We start from the raw sequence: 6,817 nt of genomic DNA on the forward strand, positions 1-6,817 counted from the left end.
GAGGTGGTTCAAGCGCCTACATTGAACACCTTCAAGAGTAAACTGGATGCTTATCTTGCTGGGATCCTATCACCCCAGCTGACTTCCTGCCCTTTGGGCAGGGGGCTGGACTCGATCTCCCGAGGTCCCTTCCAGCCCTAATGTCTATGAAATCTATGAATTCAAAATTCAGCCTGCAATCTAAAAAGTATTATACATCTAGTCTTTGTCTTGTGATTTTATATTCTTAAGCAATACTACTTTCCAATTCACTGAACATAAAGAAAGTTCCATTTGGTTGGCCAATATTTTAAACTTCTTCCTTGCTTCTACCAATATTCCACCTCATTAAGCTATTACGTATTCTCCAGCAAGATCTTTGTTAAGTTTATAACAACAACAGGCCTGAATTAGAAATACTCTTTGGTAATCCAATCTGAGAAAATAGTACAAAGAGCTTTAATGACAGTGTTAGTAAGTGATCCCTTCAATTTCTTCTAGAAGCTCAAGATAACCAGATGTTAAGATCCCCATTCTAAAAAAAGTAAAGGGTTCAGAATCATTTGCAAACCTTCAGATAGCTTTAAGATCATTTGAATATGTTGATACAAGGTCATATGGAAAATGAGATTTCAAGGATGTAGTTAAGACAACAAAATTATGCCCAACAAACAACTGACAAAAATTTACCTATAAACCCTGACAAAGGCTACAGGCATGTGGCAAGCCATGACTAATCCTCACTAAAACCAAACTGCCAGTTTTACTGTTTACTTCTCTTCCCCTACCAACCCACCTCCCATTTCCCCAGTAGTGCAACTACTTACTCACTGTCAAGAGTCAGGAGCATACTAAATTCTGCTATCTTGTTGCTGTCAGAATTACAGTAGATTTAAACTGACTTTGGTCAAATATATGTCACATGAGGGTAGCTACAGCCATAAAGCTGCTTCAATGTGTGGGTGAAAAAAAGCAAGCTTCACCATGGCCAGCCTCTCTGCACATTCTCTGGTCAGTTTTACTGCCAGAAAGTGTTAAGATCCTTATGTTTGACACCAGCTAAAAATAACACTCAGATAACCAGACAACCCAGCACAACCTGGAACAAAACAGAATAATATCCCATTTAGAATCATTCTGAAAACAAAAAAGGGTCAAATAACTATTCACAAAATTTGATTTGAATGAGCTTACTTTTTTGCCAAAAAGATCTCTATCACATGAAATGACAGCAATTACAATAATAGCCTAGTAGCAGAAAGGGAAATTTGATGCTGCCTGTGGATTTCACAGGCATTTGCTAACAATACAGAAACTGAAGAGATGCCAAAACCTTAGCTTCTGTTCCACTCTGGAAAGGAATGTCCATGGTCCCAGGTCTTCTGCCATTCTCCTCCACTCATGTTTGAGCCCCTCTGTCCTATTCTCTTTCTCCCTACACAAGTAATTCTCAACTAGGGAGTTGAGTGCCTTGAGATCCTTTCAAGGGTGCCACACAATGTCAGCACTGTTAGGTGTGGAAACGTGATTCACAAGATAAATCCAGGTATTTCAAATGCATTGTGTTAAAAACATTCTGGCTTGTGAGTTCTTTCAGCAGAAGAATTGCTCCACTATCTTCCTCTAGTCAAAACAAGTAAACATTAAGAGCTGCCATTTTTTGTGGGGTGCCCGTGAGTCTAGAAAAGATTAAGGGCAACACTGCAACAGTCACATTCTCCACCCCCAATATTTTTCATTACAACTGCAAGTCCTACCCCCTTGTCCAAACAGTCCCAACCTGCCCTTGAAGATGCTAGCTCCTCCTCCTCCCCACCTGAAGACCCACTCTCAAGCTTGTTTCAATCAACTCACTTTTTTCTCCTCTGCTCTGGCTCATGCTCCCTCTACACTAGAGCCAAGTAACTTCCTCCTCTCACCTGCCTGACTGCCTGGAACTGGAAGGGGGGCATTAAACAACAGAAGCATCTCTCTACTCCCACAGAAGTCAGAAACTGCAATGAGAGAGAACCTCCTTATCTCTGGGCAGGTCAAGCTCAGTTGCTTCAGGTGCATCTCATGTAGACTAGTTAATGCTGGGATTTGAGGCAACGCAACATGCTCAGCAAGCACAGAATATTTGGACATTTTAGAAACTCTTTAGCTTTAGTAGCTATTAAGCATATTATAACTATAATTCCCTTAGCCAGATCTAAGTGGACTTTTACAGAATCACACACTTAACATAAGGACCACCACTAATGCTACTCAACAAGAGTCTGATCCAAAGCACAGCAGCCCTACAGCTTGTCTTTTTTTTCTTTTTTTAAAGGAGGAAAAAAAAAAAAGGATGGCCAGTCTTTTTAAGTAGCAAAACTTGTTTATTAGCCTCACCATCAGGAAAAAAAACCAAACGCTTTGGCTGAAGCTTTCCAGTAAATCGAACATAAAACAGGCACATGGCATGAAAATTTTAAATAAAACAGCAGACTCTAGCGATTAAGAGGAACTAGACACAATGGAAAGTATCAGACAACTTTAATAACCAATGGTAGTACAACACAGCTGACAGACAGAAGGAATAGCAGGATCACACCTTAAAGACTAACTGGTTGAGTGTGACATAAGCTTTCACAGACAACAGCCTACATCATCAGATGATATCTGACAGCATGCGTAACAAGACTTCTGTCACTTTCTGCAACATACTCCATTGAAGGCTTCCCATCTAGAAATTAGGGTGGGTGATAACAGATTTAATACAATAGACCATATTCCACAATTCAGTATCTGCAACCATCACACAGAGTATATCACATTGACTCAAATAAAATGAGGCTTTTCTCCCAAATCAGCATGGGGGGGGGGAAAAAAGGTCCTCATCTTATATTTGCATACAAGGAAACCTCATAAAATACATGGAGTATGTTGTGAAAGGCAACATGCTCAGAAATAGAAACTGACTATGAAGTTGATTAAACACAACCAGCACTGAATATGACTATAACACACATAGCTCACACTGCACAAACTTGCTAATGGGAACATATATATTTTTTTTTTAATTAATACATTTCATGTTCCAGGTCAAATCAACCAAATCAGTTCCAAATCGTATTCACTGAGCAGACCTCAATCGTTCCAAAAACCATACTGATTGAGCAGGCAGAACTCAAATCATTCTAAACACCACGTATGGCGCTACAACCAGTGAGCATTAAGGACCGGTTAGTGCAGTGCATCGGAATAAGACACATGATAGTGCCCACTGCACTCAGTCCCCCTCAGTGTCGACATCTTTAAAAAAAAAAAAAAGAAAAAAAGAAGAAAAAAAAAAGACATGGTAAGCCACTACGCTGAATAGATTATGACTTCCTCTTCATTCCCACAAATCAAGCTACATCTTTCTTTCCCATTTCCAATTAATACCGTTTCTTCACCAGCCTTCAATATCTGGCAAACATCAAACAGGGCCCCCAACAGTCCACCCAGAATCCTTCTGTCATCCACCCTCTGTCATAACCTGTTGGATATAATTAACATGGACCCACCCTCCATTGGGCAAGGATGGACCATTTTGCCCTGCACCTCATCTGCATATTTTAATTTTTTAGAGAAACCCAGAACTCGTGACAAGAACACCCAGCTCCAGTACACACACATGCACACTAAGCAGTGCTAAAATCATGCATCATTTATGCTACGTATAAGTAGGTACAAAACTGCTGTTTGAAAGTGAATTCATGAAGTACCTGTGCTAGAACTTGCAGCAGTTTCAAAAAAGGTAAAATGCATCAATTCTAGATGAACTACGTTTACCCATCATAATCTGCCTATATGCAAACTCCTACAGGCACATGTATATCATAGTCGGTGTTTTCAAATTTTCCTCTCACTTCCATGTGCTCATGGAAAGTAGGGTTCAACAAAGGGGAAGGCAGGGGCTAAAGGGGCCATCAGTTATGTCCCTGCCTCCCAAACCCCAATTTATTTTCCCTGCTTGAGAGGGGGACTAATTCAAGGCAAACCTACAGCAATTAGATTCTACACCTGGAAAATTGTAACAAATGTATAATCGGTGGTACATCATCTAATTTAATTTAGTCTGACTGTGCCCAGTACCAGATGTTTCAGTGGAAGTATAATAAAAATCACATGATTAAAACTTGTAGAATCACTTACTTATGAATAAAGTAACCTAAAGCACTTTATTTAGCATCTCTGTATATGGTTTGGCTTACACAACAGGAGGGTAAGAATAAGACGAGATTCGACGTAACATGGGGTACTGGAATGGAACCAATATAAGGCCTTACAGTTAAACACTAAATTTTACCTAAGTTTCTGCATTGTGATTTCAGTAATGACGACTCCTACATTAATTGCCAAAACTATGTTCTGACTAGGTAAATGAGCCTTTTTGATTAAGTCACAACGATGCACTAACTCTTAATATACAGCTACATCAGCAAAAGCACAGGACCATTTTAACACCTATTATGTTAAAAGGGTGAAAAACAAAGGGTATGCATGAATATCTAATCTCCTTAGAATCACAAAATCCTAGAAAAGAAACCTGAAAGGGACCTCAGGAAGTTATCTACTCCAATCCTCTGCCCGAGACAGGACCATCCTTTTCCACACCATCCCATACAAATCCATTGTCTAATCCAGTGGTACTCAACTTTTTCTCCTCCCTCAGGCCAGATGGGCAGAGCTCAGTCCCTCTGAGGCCAGATCGGACATGCAGGACGGGGCCCAATCCAGCTGTGAAGCAGAAGGGGGCATGGCTCAACCCTGAACAAGCTGCAGAGGACAAGGCCCACCCCAACCTGGCTGCACAGGGCTTAGGAAGGATGGCCATATTAATTGCCACTGCTCATCCATCAATAAAATTCCCAATCCATGGACCATCTCACAGGCCAGATGCCATGGTTCTACTGTCCTACAGGTCAAACTGCAGCCTGACATTGAACACTCCTGACCTAATCTATAAGCAACACCACACAGCCAACCCTAATACAACGACAAGCCATAACACCAATGCCAATCCTGCTGCAGCAACAGGTGTTAAAATATGCTTGAGAGATCCAAGGAAAACCATCATGACCCCTGCTAAAGGACGGTGCACACACCCACAGTCTATACCCCTCTGACCATGGAATGACCATCTGTCAGACCCTCTAGCCAGAAGTCTCCAGGTTTTAGTCCCAGCAGCAGCACTGACAATTCAATCAAAATCCCAAGCCTCAGGTGCAGCCAACGTCCAATGCTTCCAAGACAGTTGAAAATCTTGACAAAAAGGTAGCAGCAGGAGGGGAAAGAAATTCTTTCCCAGTCCTGTATGGCAAACAGCAAAGCTTAGAAACATGAATAATACCCATAGTAAAACATAGGCATAGCTTCTCCTAGATTGGGGTGGGCAATTATTTGAGCTGGAGGGCCATTTAAGGAGTTTTGGCAAACTGTTGAGAGCTGTTGGGGAGTGGGAGGGGTGGGAAAAGGACCCTATTGGGCCACCCCTCTGCCCCCCTATCAGATCTGTTCACACTGCCCAGCAGGGCAGGGCAGGGCAGTCCATGGAGACCAGCCCAGGACCCCTGCAGGCAGAGTGTGCTCGGCCAGGCTGAAGGGACATGGCCATGGGTAAGCAGGGACATGGCATCTGGGAGGGAGCACAATGGGTGGGCCTAGGGTTGAGATCAGGGGGCAGTGACAGCACAGGGCCGGGATCTGGGACAGAGCCACAATACACTCCCCACTGCCTGTGGAACTAGCGTCCATCACAGGGACATGCAGGTAGTGGATCACAGCTGTGCCCCAGGCCCCAGCCCTGCATTATCACAATCCCGGCCCCAGCCCAACCTGCTTGTCCCACTCTCAGACATTGTTCCCACACATCCATGGCCCCATCCCATCCGCCCTGCCAACTGCGCCTTGTTTGCAGAAGTCCTGGTCCAGTCTCCATGAAGACCCGCCTACCCATTCTGTCCAGCAGTGGGTGCGCTGGGGTGCTGGGGCAGTGAGGCTGGGTCCGGTGCCAGTAGTGGCGATGCTAGCAGCAGCAACCGGAAGTGTGACAGCAGAGAGAATTGGTGCTACAGGGGTTGCTGGGAAGCAGAGTCCAGGCACCACCCCACCCCATGGACTACAGCTCCTGACATTCCCAAGAGCTACATGAGGGAATAATGTGCACTGCACTCAGTGCCAAGTGGTACCTCCACACCCGGGGCAGCAGAAGTAGCTGTACATGCCACAGCCCAGGTTGCTCCCTGTGCCTGTACCAGGCAGGGCCACAGGACCGCAGGCTGAATAGAATCATTTGGAAAGCTGGATCGGGCCCATAGGCTATATTTTGTCCACCCCGGTCTAGATCATCTTGGCCAGTATTTCGCCAACCTCTTCTTCGACACTTCCAATAATGGCAAGTCCACAATTTTCCTAGACTGTCTATTCTACTGCCTCATTGTTCTAACAGGAAAAGTTTTCCCTGATATTCAACCTAAACCTACTTTGCTGCAACTTCAAGCAACTGATCCACATCATACTCTCTACAGCTAGACAGAAAAACTGCTTTCCTTCATCATTATGGCAGCCTTTCAGATATCTGAAGCACCTTTTCTGCAAGCTGAATATGCCTGTTTCCTTCAACCTCTCCTTGTATTACTCGCCCTTTATCATTTTTGTCACCTACCTCTACATGCTTACTTCTCCCTGTCCTTAAAATGTGGAGCTCAAAATTGCACATAATACTCCAGATGAGGCTTAACATGTGCTGAGGAAAGAGGCACTATTCACCTTCTTGTCTTGCACTTAATGCTCCTATTGACGCAGCCCAAAACCATGTTTATCTTGTGTA

At 43.6% G+C, this 6,817-nt stretch overlaps 1 long non-coding RNA gene across 1 annotated transcript in view; it reads left to right on the forward strand.

The window, feature by feature from the left end:
* The window catches only part of LOC109320054, a 15,646-nt gene extending 10,171 nt beyond the window's left edge, over positions 1 to 5,475 (forward strand). Inside the window, exon 4 of the long non-coding RNA XR_002103707.1 lies at positions 5,463 to 5,475. This is a non-coding gene — a long non-coding RNA (uncharacterized LOC109320054). The remainder of the gene's footprint in view (positions 1 to 5,462) is intronic.
* The last annotated feature ends 1,342 nt before the right edge of the window (positions 5,476 to 6,817 follow it).

This window comes from Crocodylus porosus, unplaced genomic scaffold (genome assembly GCF_001723895.1).
Source record: "Crocodylus porosus isolate Cpor-Errol unplaced genomic scaffold, CroPor_comp1, whole genome shotgun sequence".
NCBI classification, from domain to species: domain Eukaryota; kingdom Metazoa; phylum Chordata; order Crocodylia; family Crocodylidae; genus Crocodylus; species Crocodylus porosus.